Below are 22,752 nucleotides of genomic sequence, written 5' to 3' on the forward strand. Positions count from 1 at the left end.
TATACAAGAATAGGTTATTAAAAATCATGTTATGACTGTACAGTTTAAATGTTAAATATTGACGCAATAATTAAATGAAGTAATGGAATAAAAAGTAGCTTAGAAAGATAAAGTTGATGGGAATTTTACAATACACCTTTATATGCACTGATGCCCACACAAAGATGTATTATTTGTTTTCACTCTTTTTTTTTTATTTTTTCAAGGGAAGATAATGACCTTAGAATAATTGCAGTTGATTATTATTAACTGCTAAATATTTATTTGAAATAATGTGGGAAATCACGTGAACACTGGGTTCTGCAAGGTGATAATCATTGATACCAAGTTGAACAAGGTGTGGTCTTTCCCTCACAGGACTTAGAATCTGTCACAATTAAATATTTAAGCATTAATATTTTATATTGTGTTGTCATATATTATTTTTAAAACTTGGTGATCTTATTGCATCCATACACTTTTATTTATTTATTTTTATATTCTCAAAGTTCTATACTTTCCTGTTTTCCTAAAGTGGTGATACAGACTCTAGTACAACTAATATCTTACATATAATCAGAATTTTTTTGTTGTCACATTATTTTTTGCATCATTTGATGACTCAAACTACATTTCTTATATTCCTATTAAATTATTTGATGATGCTTTTAATTTTGTTTCATACTTAGGTGAGCAATCCTGTGATAAACATAAGTTTGGTATGAAATCAAAGAAGCAATATTAAAAACAATGAATATATTTTCAGGAAAGTTTCTGAGATCTGTTAAAATCTGTTAGAAAGAAGAATTGTAGAAAAAGAATCATTTCTTTTTGGTAGATGTTATGACTACAGAGATAAAACTCTGAAAGACATTTTATATAGTTGATGAATGATATTTTTCTTTTACAACAGAATATTATGCATTTTGAAATATGTATGAGGGGTGAAAAGTGTGTTTAGCTAAATTAGTATGGTGGCAAAGAGGTAAAAAGAAAAAAATTATACTAAAAAAATCCCGAAAAAACAAAAAAGGAAGAATAGAAAGCCAATCTGAGATTGATAATAGAAGGTGGTACTTTGTGTTCTGGGTACAAAAAAAAAAGTTAGCAAACATACTAGAGATATACAACAGTGCAGGATTTTTCAAAGTGATAGGTTATAATATAAAATACTAGAGGCCCAATGCATGAAATTCGTGCACTGGAGGGGTGTCCCTTAGCCCAGGCTGCACCCTCTCAAAACTGGGACCCCTGGAGGGATGTCTGATTGCCGGTTTAGGCCCGATCCTGCAGGGCAATCGGACATCCCTCTCACAATCCAGGACTGCTGGCTCCTGACCACTTGCCTGCCTGCCTGCCTGATTGCCCCTAACCGCTTCTGCCTGCCAGACTGATCGCCCCCTAACCACTCCCCTGCCGGCCTGATTGATGCCTAACTGCTCCCCTGCTGGCCCAATCGCCCCCAACTGCCCTCCCCTGCTGGCCTGGTCTCCCCCAGCTGCCCTCCCCAGGGAGGGTCTGGGGTGCAGGTGAATGGGATTCCTGGCTGGCATGCCGCTGACAGTGAGCTGACCAATGGCCAGTTCCACAAGGAATGGGGCTCCCTCTTCCCTCCTCCCTCCTGTTAGGGTCTAGGGTGCAGGTGAATGGAATTCTAGGCTGGCAGGCCGCTGACAGCAAGCTGTGCAAAGGCTGATTCTGCAAGAAATGGGGCTCCCTCCTCCCTCCTGTCAGGGTTTGGTTTGAAGGCTGGCCATGCCCCCGATTGTGTGAGACCCAGAATTTCTCCACACCCCAGCCAGGGCCCACAGCTCCCTTCTGCCGCCACTCCCACTCCTTCAGCTCCGTAGCCTGCTGTTCAGTCATCCATCTGGTCGTTTAGGTTGTGACGGCACCTGGCTTTTTATATAGGACTAGAGGCTCGGTGCACAAAAATTTGTGCACTCATGGGGTGAGAGGGGGTTCCCCCAGCCCGGCCTGTGCCCTCTCGCAGTCTGGGACCCCTCCCCTCGGGAGATAACGACCTGCTGGCTTAGGCCTGCTCCCTGGTGGCAGAGGGCAGGCCCAATCCCTAGGTGCAGCCCCTGGTCAGGCTCAGAGCAGGGCCGATTGGGGAGGTGGGGCGCCGCCCCCTGTCATGCACAGAGCAGGGCAGATCGGGAGGTTGCGATGCCACCCTCAGTCATGCTCAGGGTAGGGCCGATTGGGGGGTTGGGGCACCGCCCCCTGTCACACTCAAGGCAAGGTCGATGGGGAGGTTGCAGTTCCACCCCCTGTCACGCACAGAGCAGGGCTGATAAGGGGGTTGGGGCACTGCCCCCTGTCACTCACAGAGCAGGGCCCATCAGGGGGTTGAGGAGCTCCCCCCTGTCATGCACAGAGCAGGGCCGATCAGGGGGTTGAGCAGCTCCCCCCTGTCACTCACAGAGTAGGGCCGATAGGGGAGTTGGGGCACCGCCCCCTGTCACACACAGAGCCGCAGGGCGATCAGGGGGTTGGGAAACTCCCCCCTGTCACACACAGAGCTGCAGGGCGATCAGGGGATTGGGGAGCTCCCCCCTGTCACACACAGAGCCGCAGGGCGATCAGGGGGTTTGGACGCTGCACCCTGTCATGCTGATCCTGGTGCTGGGAGCCTCGCTGCTCCGCTGATCCCGGTGCTGGGAGGCATATTACCCTTTTCCTATATAGAATAGAGGCCTGGTGCATGGGTGGGGGCTGGCTGGTTTGCCCTGAAGGATGTCCTGGATCAGGGTGGGGGGTCCCCCACTGGGGTGCCTGGCCAGTCTGGGTGAGGGGCTGAGGGCCGTTTTCAGGCTGGCCGGTGACTGAAGCTCCCAATCACTCCCTTTTTTCTTTTTTCTTTTTCTATTCTGGGCCAGCTTTAGCTCTGAGGCCTCGCTGCTGAAAACATTGATACAATGTTGCGGTCCGGCTGGCTGAAGCCCGGCTGACTGAAAGCTGGTTTCTGGGGTTTTGTTTAGCTTCTATATTTGCAACATAGTTGCTTAGAGTTGCAGCTGAGAGGCCGGCAAGTTAGGCGGGGAATGTTGGAGTCCGCAGTCACTGGAGAAAGCAAGCCTCCCTGTTTGCTTCAGTGCATGGCTGCCGGCCGCCATCTTGGCTGACAGTTAATTTGCATAAGGATATGCTGATTAGCCAATGGGAAGGGTAGCAGTCGTACCCTAATTACCATGTTTCTCTTTTATTAGTGTAGATAACACATAGATTTTATAATTCAACTCAGAAAACCATTTTCTTTGGGAGCCAAGAAAATTTAGCCCTCAACTGTGGTTCATCTTAAACCAAGTATAACACCTAGGCTACATTGATATGTGTCTGTGTGTGTGTGTGTGTGTGTGTCCATTTGTGCATACACATTTTCCAACCAAGACACAGAAAACAGTATGACTTGCCTCTTTGGGCATATAAAATAAATAAATAAATAAACAATAAACAAATAAACAAACAAAAAACTTGATATCATACATGGAAAAGCTCAATTAAAAATAATTTAAAAGTGCCAGCATATAAGAAATGCTTTACAAATTTTAATAAAGGTTATGATGATCGTTATTATTTCTTACAGGATTTAGCATGAAGCTTAAAAGTCCTTTTTAGGTCCTTTTATCTACAGTATGTAACATACTGTAGACCAGGGGTCCTCAAACTTTTTAAACAGGGGGCCAGTTCACTGTCCCTCAAACCGTTGGAGGGCTGGACTATAGTTTAAAAAAAAAACTATGAACAAATTTCTATGCACACTGCACATATCTTATTTTGAAGTAAAAAAACAAAACGGGAACAAATACAATATTTGTATTTGCATGTGGCCCACGGGCCGTAGTTTGAGGACCCCTGCTCTAGACAAAGGGCAAGAGTGGGTGCAAGTTGACAGGAGCTAATTGGGGAAAGATAGAATGAGGGTGAAGATGGTTGAAATGGAAAGAAGTGGGTGGACTTGAGAGATACCTCAGAGTTAAAATCAACAAGGGCTTTTCAATTGCATACAGGGGTTAGGATGTGCCAAGAACGATAAAGTCAATAGCTTTATAATGACATGCTAATACAGTAAGAAATTTCCTTATTTTGCTTACCCAGCCGCACATCTGTTCTTACTCTAAAACCTTGTTGGTTTCTTCCCATAATAAATGGACATCAGTGGAAATAGAAGACCAAAAGAGGCACCAGGTATAAAAGAATGAAGTATTTGGTCACATGTAGCATATACTGGAGACTGTCTTTACCTGAATTTTGGCTTTTTGGTGTCAGTGTGTGAAGAAGGCATCATAACTGGGCAGAAAGCAGGGGTATAAGTCAGAGACAAAGAAACATTTAATAAAATTTAAAGACTTAATCTATTTTAAAAAATAAATGAGTACATGAGCTAATTAAAAGCAAAGTGCCTGTAGTGACATTGGACTGGGAGTGTAGGCAGCAGGTGCAGAATAAAGGAACCATACCCCTTGTGCCTGTGGAACAGGACCAGGGACTGAGTGATGGGGAAGAGGAAAACATTCTGGAGATGGAATCTGCATACGTATATATAAAATATACTGCATACATGATGCCTACAAGGATTCCATGAGATAACACCCACGTTCATGGGTCCAGTAAAGTTGTAAAAAACTATAAGAAAATAAAAAAATGAGTATGTTCTGAATTGGGGTCTTGTTCTTGTTTTTAGTTGGAGGAAAATTGTAGAAGACACATGGGAAAAAGTGACATATGTAATCACATACTTTAAAGTGCTTCAGATTTAGTGTTTATCTTTTTAAAATTACACAAGACAAAACTTAGTGCCATTTGGTATTTTATAAACAATCTGTCTAGAATTCTTTCATTGATATGTATATAAAACAGCATGCACATCTTATGGATGTAGATATTGTTTACACGCGTGTGCATGCCCCCACCTGCCAACAAGGAATGTAATTATACCTCTTGGTTGTGCCTATCCAACTTAAGTATTTCAGGAAAACTTTCAATAGCTGAAGGAATTATGAACTCATTTTTTTCAACAAATATTTATAAAGCACTCGATGCCTTTTGCTGATCCTAAGGAAATGAAAAATAAAGAAGAAAAACATACATGTCTCCTGCCCTCATGGAGTCAGAGTTTAGCAGAGAAGAGAAATTTGGGGTATTATAAAAGCATAAAACAGATCAAACAAGTCTAGTCAAAATGTCATATTTCTGCATCATTAGTCAGTGGCTAACCCCCACAGTTACTCCTTTGTAACTCTGGATTTCTGGACATTGGGCACAATGATTTTGGTAGCCGTCAAAAGGTTCTCTTAAAAGGAATTGAAGTTGTGAGTCATTGGACATAAAAGTGCAAGGAGCCTAAAAAGAACACAAAGAAACATAATCACACACAAAATTTGAGTGCATCTGAGCAGAGCACTGAGAGTGTCTGCTACAGGTTATCAAACAGAATTTTACAGCTTAAATATTTTTTTGAAATATGTTTTCATTTATTTTAGATATAGAGAGGAAGGAAGAAGGAGAGAGTAACATGGATTGGCTGCCTCTTGCAGGCCCCCTACCTGGGATGGAGCCTGCCACACGGACATGTGAACTGAGCGGGAATGGAACCAGTGAGTTCACGGTTCATGGGACGATACCCAACTAACTGAGTCACACTGGCAAGGGCAGTTTATATCTTTTTTATGTTTTATTGGCTGATATAAGGAATATAGGAGAAGGAATATGTTGGGCAAAAACCAAAAATGTAGGTGAGCTGATGAATTAAGTTTTAGATTGATTAAGTTTGAAGAATTTGTGATTCACCATTGAAAACTGTTCAGTAAGTAGTTGGGTATGTGAGTCTAAGGTGTAAAAGAGAAGTCTCATGGTAGATACACATTTCACAGTTGTTCTATAAAGATAATAATTGAAACCTGGGAGTGCATAAAATTGTCTGAGGAGGGTGAGTCATATGAAATAAGAAATAGGACTAGAAAATAAAAAAAAATCCCTGAGTAATATCAATATTTAGTGGCCAGGAAGGATTAAAAGAAATTGCAAAGAAGATTGACAAGGAGGAGCAGAGAGTTGGACAACCAGAGAAGTCTGGTCTCTGAGAAAGTTAGTAAACAAAAACTAGATATGTTGGATTCCAAATAAACTATGGACTTAAAATTATTCATTGGATTTAGTACTCAGGACTATAGTGGGACTTGTCATGATAACATAAAATATTACAGCTATAATATTACTTTATTATAATACTTACTACTATTGCTAGTACACTATTTTTGGAAAACTATCATTACTCACCTACAAAAATGGCCCAAAGGTCCATAGTTATTAGCATGGTCATACACTCATAAACAAAGAATAGGAGTTTAAATATTTAAAAAATGAAGAAATTAGCAGACTTCAATAATGTAGAAGATGATGGTGATGATAAGGAAAAAAGGAGGGAAGAAAGAGAATGAGGGAAGAAAAGAAGTGAGCAGAGAGAGAAAAAAGAAGAAAAGGAAAAGAAAAAAGGAAAAAAGGAAGAGAGAGAGGGGTGGTTGAGTGAGGAAGGAAGTGAGGGAGGGAACATTTTTGCTTTGGGGAAACCATACATCTCTATTCTCAGCCCTGCAACTTGGGGAGGATCTATTTATTCACTCATTGAAAATATTTTAATTGAGTGACTTAAGTGCCCGGCACTATTCTAGAATCACAAAATATGGGAATAAACAGCAGATAAAAAATGCAATCCCCTTTACCCATGGATGATAAAAGTTTATAAGGTGAAAAGTAGTATTTGGGGGGGCTTCTGAGTAAGAGAAGCCCTTCCAGTGAATTTGAAGGTGTGGAGATAAAACTTGGAGTTTCCAGCCGCCATTCCACCACCATATAGAGAGTCATCTCATTAACAAAGCCAATATAGAAGACAGAGCTAAAAATTTCAAGTGAAAACAAACAAACAAAACAAAGTAAAATTAAACCCTGTAGCATTTTTGAGATTCTGGACTAAGCATACTTGAAGTCAAAACTGTTCCTAAAGTAATGTGAATTTTATTTTTAGTCTATAAAAGATTAGTTTTCCTAGCACTTGCAATGAAAAGAACCTTAATTTGTAGAGCAGCATTTTCAAAATTTTAAGATGAAGATGAAAATATTGGTCGATAGTTCCTTGTTAATGTCTAAGAGTTCCTGACAAAATTAGTCTACATTAACATTGTTTATACTGTTTAAAGTAATTTTAAAAATATGTTATGCACATAGCAATGATCTAGTCAAATGTCTACTATATTTTCTTTCTGTTTTTTAACATGGCAAAATTGAGTGAAAAGCATTCTTTTGGACTATTTATAAGCAATAGAAACAATTAGTAAAAGTAGAAATTAGCCACTCAAAATTGTCATACTTCTGTGTTTAAATTCTTATTGGATTACACAATTTCTGATTTTTCATTATAAATCTGTGGCTTGGGTTAATAAAAGTTAAAGCCACTTTTAGGAATACATCCTACGAAATCCAAAACACAAATACTATGTTCATAGCAGCACAATTTACAACAGCTAAGATCTAGAAACAGCCCAAGTTCCCATCAGTAGATGAGTGGATAAAAAAGATGTGGTACATTTACACCATCCAATACTATGCAGTGGTAAAAAAGAAGGACCTCTTACCCTTTGAGACAGCATGGAGGGACTTGGAGATTATTATGATAAGCGAAATAGGCCAGTCAGAGAAAGACAAGTATCACATGATCTCCTTCATATGTGGAATCTAGTGAACAAAATAAACTGATGAACAAAATAGACATAGAGACATAGAAGCATAGAACAGACTGCAGAATCTCAGCGGGAAGGCAGGGCAGGGTAGGTGGGTGGGAAGAGATCAACCAAAGAACTTGTATGCATATATGCATAACCCCTGGACACAGACAATAGGGTGGTGAAAGCCTGGGGGTTTCCAGGTGGGTGGGGGCTAGAAGAGGTCAATGGGGGAGGAAAGGGGACATATGTAACACTTTTAACAATAAAGATTATAAAAAGAAATCACCTGGAATGGAACTAGAGTCAAATTACACTAGTTATACTGTTGCCTAAATTAGTTACTTTCAGATAGATAAACATAAATTTGTCAAACCCTTAACGTTAATTTCCAGAATTCTCTGGCCTGTGTATAGTCTAAAGTTCCACTATATTGCCTCATCAAATCCCCTTCAGAACCAAATATTTAAGTGTTTTCCAAGGAGGACATACAGAAGGTCAATAGGCATATGAAAGGATGCTCAATGTCACTCGTTATCAGAGAAATGCAAATTAAAACCATAATGAGAATGTAGACTGGTGCAGCCATTATGGCAAACAGTATGGAGTTTCATCAAAAAATTAAATATGGTACTGCCATTTAACCCAGAGATCCCACTTAGAATATATCCGAAGAAACCTGAAACACCAATCAGAAAGAATATATATACCCCTATGTTCATAGCAGTGCAACTTACAATAGCTAAGATCCAGAAACAGATCTTAGAAAGAATTATGCTAAGTGAAATAAGCCAGTCTGAGAAAGACAAGTATCACATGATCTCACTCCTATGTGGGATCGAATGAACAAAATAAACTAAAAACAAAAGGGAAACAGACTCATAAATACAGAAAACAGATGGACAGACAACTGCTAGAGGGGAGGAGGGTTGATGGGCTGGTGAAAAAAGTGAAGGGATTAAGCGAAAAATAAAAATAAAAAAACCTCATAGATAACAGACAACAGTATGGCTATTACAGAGAGTAAAGGTAGTTGGGAGAGGTAGATAAGGGTAAAGAGGAGGTAAAGGTGATGGAAGGAGACTTGATTTGGGTAGTGAACATGCAATCCAATATACAGATGATATATTTTAGAATTGTACCTGAAATGTATATAATTTTATTAACCAATGTCACCCAAAAACATTCAATTAAAAAAGATTGTATTTTGTCTGACATACCTCTACCGTGTCCACTTAAAATGAAACATTGCAGTCTCTTATAAATTCTAACTATTTCTTTCCCCTTAAAAATGGAATTATCTATTGCTTTATTTATATTGAAAACTCTGTTGACCTTGATGTCTCTGAAAATTGTAGATTTTGGAAACATTGAATTGCACATAAAATGGGACCAGTGGTAAAATTGCGATTGCAAAATTTTCAAACATACTGTTGTTTCCATTTACAACATAAGGTTCATTGAATAAACGTTCTGAATGCTTACCATAATATTTGCATCTTGCTTATAACAAATTGCTAACCGGTAAGTTTATGGGGTAACATATGGGTCTCAGTTCTTTAGTTGGCGGCAGTTAAATAAATCCTACATTTTTTGCACACACATAAATGCTTGAGAAAGAAACTATCCATTTTATGTAATCATATGTCCATTTGGATGTAGGTCAGGAAGGACTTGCTCGTGTGCTAGCAGCCATAAAAACCCTGCCCCATGCTAATTACTATTTAGTTGCAGGGGTCGGTTCAGCTAGCTGTGCATATGTTATGGCCCATATGTACAAACCTTCCCATTTGTGGAGAGGCCAGATGGGACCTTCCTAAGTATGAACCTTCCCTGCTACATGGAATAACTATGAAAGGTTTAAATTGCTCAATTGCTTGCTTTTGTTTTTATAAAATGAGTCACTCTAGTGCTCACATTTTTTTTGTAGTTATTAGGGACTTTTAATTCAGGAAGAGTACCAAGCCTATTTGTTCATGCAGATTTCTGCAAATGGGCCATCACTTTCACTTTGAAGTGCACATGAAACCATCACACTTATTATTTCACAGAATTTTTTCATATAGATTTTAGCTTGGCTTGTTCAAATTGGGTACTATGGAAGGGAGTTATGTATACTATTTGTATTTATCACATCAAGCAGAATATATGCATATAGGGGTTCGTCTCATTCAAGACACAGTAATTTAAAATCAAAGTTAATTTCTGTGGAAGAGTAAAATATTAAAATTTCTATAAAGATGAAATTTATAAACTAACTATTATTGGAGACCACTTATCTGGGAAGCCATTTCAGATACTAGCATAAATACATTTTGTCTATTTTTGAAGCAAAAATGTTCACTATAAATCATTCTGCAGCAAAATCAACATGAGCAGTACAACGCCTGGGCTTAATTCTTGCCATTATATTTGAATATAATACATTTTAATATAAAATATGCTAATGAATGCTTTTCAAAACTTTATACAAAACAAAAACAACTTATCTTTAATTAGTATTTACTGAAAAATACAAATGATGTTCTCATAGTCATATGGCTTATTATTGAGTGAATCTGAAAGCCTATATTTAAATAAATGTTCAACTATTGAAATGTCAATGTCCTAAGAATCATTTACATTTGCATACTCAAATTTAGTAGAAAAGCAATATAATTTTTAAAAATTTCTACAGAGAAAGCAGTTAAGCAAGTCAATTACCTTATCCAAAGTAGGTCATGACCAAACTAAAGAAAATAAAACTCTAAATGTAAACTTTAGTAGTTAAAATTTGTATGTTTACCAAAATTCTGTCATCAAGTTTCTGAATTGTGAGATCTGATAGTCCACTATTACTAAATATTGTCATATTTAATCTAATAAATGCAAATTAAAATTTGTTAATCTTTCAGTTACAAAGAGCATTATTGATAGATTCAGAATATAACATTTATATGTTCCAAAAAAGTATGTGAAAATCTGGAGCTCCAAAATTAACAAATAAGATAAATTTCGAAATTTCTAGTAATTGTGTAATAATCTATTATGAAATTGCAAGTGTGTTGTCTTTTATAAACCACTTACCTTTTTGGCATTTTCTATCCTTTAGCCAGTAAGTTTCCTATTTTTTTAGTATTCTTTTAGAGAATAGGCTGGTGAAATACAACAACCTCCCAATAATTGAATGATTTTTTTTTTTTGCAGTAAGAAGGAAAAGAAAAGAAATTCATGAATTAGTTATAGAAAATTCTGAATTTACAAAAGAACACCTCCTTTTTGTGATTTTGTGAGTTTTCTTCTTAAGTATTGTGTCCATGAATTATCTAAGACAGATAATGAAGTTGTCATATGTTCTATTTTATATAGTTTTGATAAAGAAAATTTTAATTTCTTAAATGACAGTCATATTAATTTAATTTAGCAATTCTTTAATAAGTTCTGATTAAAATTGGAAAAATAATTTAATTTTCCTATAATCCTGTTAATCCACATGTAACTGGAGTAACATTTCACACAACTAATTTTGCATCATCATATTATATTACCTTGGAAATAATAATAACCAGAATTCATCTAACAGTGTATTTCTCAACCTTGGCACTATTGACATTTGGGGTGAGTAATAATTGTTGTGGGGGCTCTTTTGCACATTGTAGAATGTTTAGCAGCACCCCTGGCCTCTAACCACTAGATGCCAGTAGCACTTCCCAGATGTTACAACCAAAATACATTTTTCCAAACATAGCCAAATGTTCCCTGGAGAGCAAAATCATTCCCAGCTGAAGACCATTGACCTAACATCATTATTGACAAAATGTTATCTGTTTTATATTAAAGAGAGAGAGAGAGAGAGAGAGAGAGAGAGAGAGAGAGAGAGAGAAGCCAATGGTAATAACAAAATCTTTAAAAAATTTTATTTTTTATAAAATGCAAAGAAAAATTTGGCATATCTTCCATTTTTATAATTAAACATAAGGTAATAATTTTTACTTATAATTCATCTTCAAGCATGGAATGTTCTTAAGTCATCAAACAATTAAAAATAAAGCACATTTATCACATTATACTTACTAAGACAGAAAATAAAAAAACACACAATTTGACACTGGCAGAAATTGTTTCTTGGCTCATGCAGATACTGTTTAAATTGTGGAATCAGTAATGGAATGAGGACAATGAATATCAAACAATCAAGAACATACAAAATCATCTCGACCCTTTTTTTAATTTTTAATTTTTATTTTGGACTCCAAGCCAGTTTTATTTGCAGAAGTTGGAAACACAATGATCAAAGAAGTTGTGTCTATGATCTGCTGTCTGTGTGCATGTGTATATGTGTGTGTGCTACTAATGATGACAAAGTACAACTTAAAGAGAAAAAAAAAATGTTTACATTGAGTATCTGTATCATTCCTACTTACTACTATATGGGTTTCAAATGACACAATAGCTGTATTTAACTTGCAAGCAGTGACATGGGATATAAATCAAAAGAAATCCATATTGTCTAACTATAAGTACACTTTGATCCTTCCCACATGTTCTAATAATTTCTAGAAAACTTACCATAAAAATTTAAAGTATCTTCAAGAAAGATACAAAGTTCAGTGTAACTTGTATCATTTTCTATGTCTGGATTAGGTGGTCTGCGGCTTATAATGTGAAAAACAAATGAATACTTTTATATTAATATTTTAAGGTTAAAAACTTTTTAAATTTTGACTTCTGGTTTTCATTATCAGCACAATATTTTCTTTAAAAATCTCTCTGCTGATTTCCATTTAAAGCAATGACAGAAGACTTATCAGATGACTAACCTTCAGAGAGCAACCGTGAAATTAGGATATAATTTAAAGGCAACTACCAGAAACACTGAAATTAAATGAGAAATCAATAACCATAATATAACCATGAATCCCCAAATAATTGGAAATTAAATAACATACTTCTAAATAATTTAATAGTTTGAAAAGAAATAATATGGGGATTTAAAAATATGTGAACTGAATAATAATGAAACTACAATATATAAATTTTTTGGAGACATACGTAAAGGAGTACAAGACATGGCCTCAAATTGAAAAGATTTCACATTAATTATTAAAATCTCTACTTAAGAAATTAGAAAAAAGAAGAGACATTTAAGTACAAATTAACTAGAAGAAAAATCTAATAAATATAAGAGATTGATTCTAATTCTATTAGACAGAAAAATAAAGAAAATCAGTAAATCTAAAAATAGGTTATTTGAAAAAAAGAATAAAATTCATAAACCTCTGTAGATTGCTAAAGAGTAAAAGAGAAAGTATACAAATCACCAATATCAAGAAAGAAAGATGGCCATCACTAAAGATTCTGCTAATATTAAAGACAAAACAAGGAGCTATTAAGATAACCATCATGTCAAAAAATTCAATAGCTAAGATGAAACAAAGTCCTTTAAAGACACAATTACCAAAACTGACCAAAGAAAACATTCAAAAACTTGAAAAATTCTTTTCAAGTTAAAGAAATACCTACAAAGACAATTCTACATGGATTAACTGGTGAATGCCTTCAAATATTTAAGGAATAATTATTATTAATTCATCATGAACACTTCCAGAAAAATAGAAGAGGAAGAAATAATTTTCACTTACACCCATGAGGCCAGTATTATCCTCTTCAAAATTAGGCAAATATTTTACAAGAAAAGAGAAAGATAGAATCCCTCATAACCATGCATGCAAGAATTATTTAAAACTTTAAGTCAATGATATATTAAAATAACATGTAACATTTATTCTGGCAATGCAAATTTGCTTTGAAGTCTGAGAAGTCAATAAATGTGATTCATCATAAAATAAAAGGGGAAAACCATAAGAGTATTTTTAAAAATGCAAATAAGCATTTAACAAGTTTCCACCCATTTAGAGCTAAATATATATGTAGAAAAAAAGCACACTAGAAATGTAGGGAGAGAAGAAAAACACCTTAACCTTAGTAATGCAGTGGGGTCACTGAGTGTAGATGTTTCCAAAAAAGAATCATCTCCTCTCGGCTGCTGCTATGCAAAGATCAAGACAAAAGGGGTAGAAGCTTTTATGTACTAATTTTCAGAATTAGGAATTCCACTCTGATCTGTCCTGAAAACGATGCAGCTTTCTTTCCCCTAATGTCAGCGCCAGGCCTACATGGTCGGTACATGTTCTGGGCAGCATTCCCCCCAAAAGAGAGTGTAGGGGATTCAAACTTAATTCTTGGTTCTCTTATTGGTTTGACCTGATCCTAAATAGTAAGGATAATGGCTGTATGGTTGAGAACACTACATACTGACTCCTTCTCGTGTCCCTGGTGGGCCAAAGTGGGGGACATAATGGGTTTCTGTAAGTTCTATGAAGATGTTCTTTGTCTTGCATAAGATCTTTTTGGATGAAAAATATGGGTGTAAGTAGGAGGTGATTTTTAAAAAAGTGACATTAAAAATACTGATATGGACATAACAGTTTTGTGGAGGTAGTAGTGCAATGAGGTACCTAGTGAGGGCAACTGGCATTGCCGCTCTTACTCATTTAGAACCACCCTGAAGCCTTCCTCATGAAGGGAAATAATTTGTGCAGCACTCCAAAATGGTTACAAGCTTACAGTTAACCGACTCCTGGGTTTGCTCTTCATCAACAGAAAGTTCTGATTAAAATCAGATCACCATCCTCCTAAACTTAAGAAGGAGTCATTTGGCAACAACAGCAATGGCCCCCACTCCTACAACTTCCTTGCAAAACACCAATAGACACTTGTGATTTTTTTCCTTGCCTACACAACCAGCTGAGGCAGAGGAAAGCCATCTGGCTGGCAGGGAAGACAAAAAAGATAGATTATTAGACTGATCCCTCTCAAATAGTATAAACTCAGTTATTTTAACTGAAGAGGGCATTTTAAGATTTATCAGCCAGCCAGGGGGCCACAGTAGAGGCATAATCAATCTGTGACCCTCCTCAATTATATAAATAAGCACTATTTGGGGGCATCAACAATACTCTCTTATGCTCCTGGGATTATACCTCTTGCATAGGATCCAGACATAAACTGGCCTCCTGAAAGCACAGTAATTGCATTTTCAGAACAGTTATAAAATAGCTTCAAGTGTTTATGAAAGCACCACCAATAGATCACGCAACTGTAGATTTCTCCAAAATGTGGTTAACTTTGTTTACTGGAGATGGGTTATGGTGGGGTGAAGAGTGGGAGGATTTCAGAGGAATAATAGATTCCTCATTTATGAATATCCTCGGAGAAGTTTTCCCTACAGATGGAGTCATAGAATTGAAAAAAGATAGTATAAGATTTGTCTCTAATTTTAGTTGAAGAGTGATTGATGATATGTCCTTAATTATGGAGGGCATATAGATTAGATTCAACCCACAAGTAAGAGTTGTTACAGATGATAGAATTTTCCCAGTCTTCCTCCTTTTGGGCCAAGGCAAAGTCTGTGCAATTGCTAATATGTCCTGCTATGCCTGGATGAATGCCTTAAGCCAAGTAGGAAGTCAATAAAGAACGTAAGTAGAAAGCCATCTGCCTTCCTAAAGTAGACACTGACATTTTATGGAACTTGGGTTGGGTTCAGGACCCTGGGAGTAATGATTGTGCTGTCGTACACCAGGTTGGCCTCATCATGCTGCTTGTAGTCTGTTTGAAGTAGCCTTAATTAAGTGAAACAAATATACCAATTAAACAACTGTGGCCCATCATCTGTCTGTCTAGGGAAATTTTTCAGAAGCTAAGATGATGTGGAATTGATGGCTGAATTATTGGTAGACAATTCTCCACACGTCTGTCATGTTTCTGCACATTTTGTGTACAGAGGCACTGATTGCCTTTGTTCTTTTGAAGGGTATGTGTAAATGAATAGCCTGGGGAGATATACTAGCAGGTAGGGTCTCTCTCCAGAGCAGAGAGCAGGTGTTCTGACTCCAGTAAGCAACGCTATACAATGGAGATTCCTTCTCCTTTGAACAAGTGTTTATCATGTTTATTTATATCTCCTTGCAAAGTATTAGAAATTCCTAATCTTGGGATTAGTTACTGTGATGCAAATTCACTGCATATGAAGCATTCACCTGAGCTACCCTCATGTGACCCCATGGGATTTGGGGTCAAAGGGAATTAATGTGACTACAAAGCTCACTCTGTTGTGCTTCAAGAAATGAAGTTCTTTGTCTCAGACCCAATAGTCTCATGTCTACTGCCACCATTCCTAAAACTGTGGAGGTTTGCTAACTTTCAAGTATTGTCAAATCTTGGACCTTTCACAGTTTTTGACCTTGAGTTGGACACAGATACTTGAAGTGGACATTTTTTCTTCATTCTTGATCTTAGGGGAAGAGCATTTAGTATTTCACCATCAAGTATGGTGTTAGCTGTAGTATTTTTCTTAGATGACCTTTTATATGCAGTTGCTTTTGAATGTTCTAATCTCTAGTGGCTATTGCCAAAAGGGTAAAACATTCTTTAAAAAGTAAGGGGCAGAGGCAACAGACCCTTAAATCTGATGATGTTCCTTCTGCTGAGGCGAGTGGGTGATTTCCAACAGTCAGGGAGAGGGTCCAACAATGGCTGTCCGCCTCTGTGTCTGCACCAAATGATGTTTTGCTCAACAATGATGCTCCCCCCCACATTATAATGAAGCTGAATAATTCTCACCTCCTGATAATGTTCTAGCCACCCTAACATCAGCACAATGCATTAATCACCTGTTTGTGGTGGTGCTGGTGTAGGCAAATCTGTGCTGCCAGTCATGTAAAAGTGTAGCACATAGAAGTATGTACAGCACATAACACTTGATCATGATAATATAATAAATGACTACATTACTGGTTTTTGTATTTACTATAATATACTTTTTATCTTATATTAGAGTGTACTCTTTTTACTCATGAAAGGAAAAAAGTAGCTCTAAAATAGTATGTGGTGTTATAACAGTAGCAGTCTCATACATTTCATGTTTACCTCATTTTTCTATTGCATCCTTTCTCTTGTACTTGATTTAATCTTGTGTTAATTTAGTGCAGTAACATGCTGTACAGGCTTGTCGCCTAGGAGCGATAGGCTATACCATATAGTGTAGGTGTGTAGTAAGCTGTCATCTAGGTTTCTATAGGAGCACTATATAGTGTTCGAACAGCAATGAAATCCTCTAACAGTGCATTTCTCAGAATGTATCCCATCTTTAAGAAGTGCATGACTGTATTAGGTTGAGAAATTTCCTCTGTATTCTAAGTTAGCTTTCTTTTTTATGAGGAAAGTCTGCTGGATTTTGTCAAATGCTTTTGCTGTGTCTATCAAGATCATCATATAATTATTACATTGGTTTTTTAATGCTATACAACTATGCATTTATGGGATAATCCTCTCTCTCTCTCTCTCTCTCTCTCTCTCTCTCTCTTTGCTAAAAGTTTGTGAAGCATATTTTGCATCTACGTTCATGAGGGACATTGACATGTATTTTTTTTCCAGAGTCTGTGTCTGATTCTTGGTGTCGGGGGGAAATTATGGCCTTATAGAGTGAATTGGGAAATATTTCCACCCCTTCAACCTTTCAATTTGGAAGAGTTTGTATAGAGCTGGTGTTATTTATTTTTAAAATATTTGATAAGAATATATTGATTTTCAAGATTTTTATTTTTTCAAATACTCAATTAAAACCACGAATTTTCCCTAATTTTTGCTTTAGCTGCATCCTCCAATTTTGTATATGTTGTATTTTCTTTATCATTCATTTACAAGATATTTTCTTTTTTCTTAATGTGACTTTTCCTTTCACCATGGGATTGTTTAGAAGTATGTTGTGGAATGTCCATAAATTTGTGATTTTTCAGATATGTTATTGTTTTCTCATTTAACTCTATTATGGTTAGTGAGAGCACTCTGTATTGTTTCATTTTTTCTAAATTGTTTGAGACTTGTCTTATGGTCTGATATATAATCTATCTTGGGAAGTGTTTCATGTGCCTTTGGGAAAAATATGTGTTCCACTGCTTTTGAGGCTATTATTCTTTATATATCAATTAGATCAAGTTGTATATTTGTCTTTTGTGACTAGTTTTTTCACTTAGCGTACGTGTCAGGCTAAGACATAAACTTAAGTTCTTCTCGGGTCTTTTCTGAGCCTGTGCCTTTCCTTGGACATCAATCATGATTTTCTAATTCTGTCATATGTGCATCTCTATAATCAGAAGAAACACCCAGCACTCAGAGGACAGATTTCTAATATTTGGTAAAAGCCCACTTCCTGCCTTGCAAATAAACATCATTTTACTATGTCCTTACATGGCAGAGGTAGAGATGAGAGAGGGAGGAGGAGAGAGAGAGAGAGAGAGAGAGAGAGAGAGAGAGAGAGAGAGAGAGCACGAGAGAGAGAGAGAGAGAGAGAGAGAGAGAGAGAAAGAGAGAGAGAGAGAACACTTTCGTCTTTCTCTTCTTTTTTAAAAATATATTTTATTGATTTTTACAGAGAAGAAGAGAGAGGGATGGAGAGTTAACATCGATCAGCAGCCTCCTGCACACCTCCTAATGGGAATGTGCCCGCACCAAGGTATATGCCCTTGACCAAGGTATATGCCCTTGACCAGAATCGAACCTGGGACCCTTCAGTCCACAGACCGATGCTCTATCCACTGAGCCAAACCGGTTAGGGCACATTTTTCTCTTCATTCAGTCCCATCTCCATGACTTCATTTAAACCTTAGTATATTCCAAAGGACCCGTGTTCAAATGCCATCACATTGAGAGGTAGGGCTTCAACACACACATTTTTGTGGAATAAAAACATTCAGTACATAACAACCACACTTATTTTAAATCCATTTTAATTGTTCCAATAGTTCTATCTATTGCTGTGAAATATTATGATTCTTTTATCTCACTTTCTCTCTGGTGTTTTATTTCCTTGTGTAGTTTATTTTTATGAGTTTTATTTTTATCCTATAAAAGTTTGTGGGGTTTTTTTGTTTTGTTTTGGAATTGGTATGCTCTGGGTTAAAAAGCGTCTGTTCTGGGATGTTTCATATTTTTTTTGTTTTGTTGTGTGTCTAGGTAATACATGTCTATTGTGAATTTGGGTCCCACGGCAGGGTTTAGATAATCCATTAGAGTACTCTTTTATTTCTCCTTGTGTTTGTTAATATTCTCATGGCCACATAAAGTCGATAAATATTTTTGCTTTTAATTTTTCTAGTTCCTGTTTCATGGATATGGTAGTTTTCATAACTATATGCTTGATGTAAATAAATCATGATGACACAGATTTCTTTCCCATTAGAGATTTAGAATAAAACCTCTAAGGCCTACATCTGGTTCTGATACTCCATTGAACTATTTTGACTTCACCTTTGAGTCACTGAATATTAACATTTGAGTTTTTTAGTTTCTGAAAATCATGGATTTAACTTTCTTTTGTCGTTAGTTGCTAACTTAAATAGCTTTTTTCTCTATTTTATCCAATATTTCTAAATTTTTTTTTTTTTGGAGAGGAGAATCTTCCATATGAGCTCACTCTCCCACATCAACTATAAACTTATTTAACCTTTTTAGATCTATGTTTTTAGATCTGTAAAATTAAGATAATTACTCCTGACTTACTGGGTATTTGTGAAAGTAAGTTAAATTAACACATTAATGGCTTAACATTATTGCATAGTAAATCATAAATATTCAGTAAATGTAAATAATTAGCATTACAATTCTAAACAACATACATTACATTTAAATTATGACATAAGAAGATACCAAAACTAAACAATTAAAGCATTTTGAAACTATTCACTTTAAAATTTTTCTAGTGAAAGATGGTTTAATTTTTCTTAATATCCAAAATATAGAGCAAATTTATGAGATTGATTTAAAAAGTCTTTGTGTTTATAATTTTAATGAATTTCTCTAATATATATTGAATTTCCTGCAAGTGGCATTATGTTTGGTGATACTGTGAGAGCTTTTAATTTTGTACAAAGTTTTCATGAATAAAAGGCTTCAGTGTTCTGGATTCTGCTAGGAGACTTTTTGAGTAGATGTATTTTTAATTCTCTTTATACAACATTGATGTCTAATTAATGGATTTTAAATCTTATAATTATAAAAGAAAGGTCAGTAAGACTGAAGGCAGAGGATTTGAAATTCAGAACTGATTTTTTTGATGAACCAGTTTAATGAATCTAAAGATCTATACATACATATTACCTCTTTTATTGATTAAAATTGTTCCAAATCATTTGAAGGATGATTATAGAAGCTTGGTGGAATCTTTATCCTTAGGAGAATGAGAGAAAGAGAGAGAAAGGTGAATTTATTGAGTTACATTAGTAAATAATTAAGAGTGTCTAAAACAACAATCCTATATAATAAAAGGCTAATATGCAAATCGACCAAACAGCAGATCCACCAGTTGCTATGACGCGCACTGACCACCAGGGGCAGACACTCACGCAGGAGCTGCCCCCTGGTGGTCAGTGCACTCCCACAGGGGGAGTGCTGCTCAGCCAGAATCCGGCTCATGGCTGGCGAGCACAGTGGCAGGAGCCTCTCCCGACTCTGCAGCAGCGCTAAGGATGTGTGACTGCTGGCTTAAGCCATCAGTTGGACATCCCCTCAGGGCTCCCAGACTGCAAGAGGGCACAGGCTGGGCTCAGGGACCCCCATCCCCAAGTGTACAATTTTCATGCACCAGGCCTCTAGTGTTCACATATTTTAAATTTAAAGCCTGCTGAATTCTTATAAAATTCATTTGAATCTGCAACTATTTAAGCTGTGAGCTGTACACTGAAGAGAAAGTAAAACCATGGATTTTAAGAATGTAGCTGGAAGTAATATACAAATCCAATTGATCAGTCTGGCAGAGAATTGATGCCCAGTTTGCACCCAGTGGCATTTTCTCTCTCTTACTCAACTGCTTCAGAACATTATCAGAAAATCAATATGATATGCCAATACGATGACATACTTTCAGTCATAAGTCCCTTGTTCAAATTAAAACTTAGGTGCCCACAATGTGGATAATAATGGACAGACAGTCTGACTCCATATCACTATGTGTCATCCAGAAAGGACTTGACTCAACTTCACTGCAAGTTTCCATGCATTTATCAAATGCCCTAAGTGCCAGCCAAACTGGCAACAGAGTGTGTCAGTCTCTTCAGGTCGAAAAAATAGAGGAAAAGGATAATATGTACCTAGTGCTGAAGTCTGGCTTTAGACCTCTTTCTAGCAGTCTTCTGTCTCCAACTGCCTTTCCTGATGTTCTGATCAAGTTACTTTTAACATTCACTCTTGATTGCATGCTTTGATTCTCTTTCTCTTTTATTAATGAGGTTATCACCTCAGCATTATCTTTACAGCTCATTCCCTTCCAAGTTTGTTCATTCCTATAAAACTATTGGGAATGTTTTATTGTCTTTCATTTGGTGTATACAAATTTAATTGTGAAGGTTAATTATGTCATTTAGTGTGGGTTTTTTATTATTATTATTCTCTAATAGCATGAATCTCCAAGAGAATGCCTCTAACCATATAATTTGTCCTCAATAAGTATATTCAAGTTATTGGCAACTTTCAGGCAGAGTGTGCATATATTTTTGTTAATATTAACAGAGGTTTGTTTCCATATTCTGTTATACAGCGTATTCTAGACAGGCTCCATCTAAGCTTGGTTAAAGAAATATCCTACAACACATGCTGCTTACCATGTCTGCCTACAATGAAGATAACAATTCTGTAACAGACCGTTGAGGCACAGCTGGTCCAGGTATTTATGAATAACATTTTTATACCATTTAAATAATTTTGGGACATTAGAGAGGCAACATGAAGCTTAATTGTAGAATAAAAATTATACACAGTGTAATTTGTGGTTAAGTTTTTCATAGTCATTCATTCATTTGTACCTTTTATTTGAAAATATGTGTTTAATGTCGATTATTGATCTAGGCACTATACTGGATGCTAGAAGGTAGCGAGGGAATGGAGACAAAGTTGGTACTTGGTACTCTACACGAGACCTATATTCTAGTGTGCAACACAATCAATTAGCAAGCATAAATAAATATATAGTATAGCAGAAGAAAATGAATGCTGTGAAGAATAGGATGATAAAGGACAAAGGAGTATGTACTGGGAGGAGCTGAGACTTCTCTGATTACTTGATATTTGAGCAAAGACCTGAAGGAAGCAAATAAGTGAACCATGTTGCCATGTGGGAAAACAGCATTTCACACAGAAAGAATAGCACCTACATGCCCCTGACCTTGAGGCATGTTGGCAGGTTCAGGAAAGAGCAAGGGCTTGAGCGTGTCTGGAGCAGAGTAAACAAAGAGGAGGATCTTGTTTCGGTTCCTTTGACCTGGGGGTTCATGTGCAAATGATTTATTAAAAAACTGATAAGGGGGAAGGGAAAGTAGAAAAGCTAAACATGAATGCAATTTCAGGTGAAATCTTCACCTCAACCCTGGTGTTCTAGATTGTGAATTACTTGGCAGAGTTTGTACCTCCTTGAGGTAAGAGATATGGGTTTTCCAACCTCTGCAGTAGTCAGCCATTGGCTTGGGCAACCCTGGGCAGACTTACACTCGCAGACACTCTGGATAACAGTGTTTCTGGACAAAGCGGCTTCAGCAGTCTAAGTCTCCTGATAAAGGGTGTAGGTGCTGAGTGTGCAGAAGCTACAGAGATGGATGCGTAGAACCAGAAGTATTTTCCCAGAAGATCTGAGAGAATGTGGAGTCAGATGCTGATCAATAGTTAGCCTCCCTTGGACTTGGTACTGTGACGGAAATGCAGGAAATGTAGACCTTGTACTCGTAAATGACCATGTGGAGAACTCACCTATTTATACAAAATCAATTTGAACTGTGACATTAATGTTTATAAAACTTGTATTATTTTGTGTATTATAACTGATGATAGGAAAGGTTACTGTGTAATATCAGTTAGCAATTTTTTTTTACTTTAACTGGTAATCTATATTTGAAATAGGTTCCTCTGTCTGTAGTGAAAATAGAAGACAATAGGAAGACTTACAATAAATCATCAAGACCAAGTA

The sequence above is a fragment of the Myotis lucifugus genome, unplaced genomic scaffold (genome assembly GCF_000147115.1).
Source record: "Myotis lucifugus unplaced genomic scaffold, Myoluc2.0 scaffold_10, whole genome shotgun sequence".
In the NCBI taxonomy this organism is placed as follows: Eukaryota; Metazoa; Chordata; class Mammalia; order Chiroptera; family Vespertilionidae; genus Myotis; species Myotis lucifugus.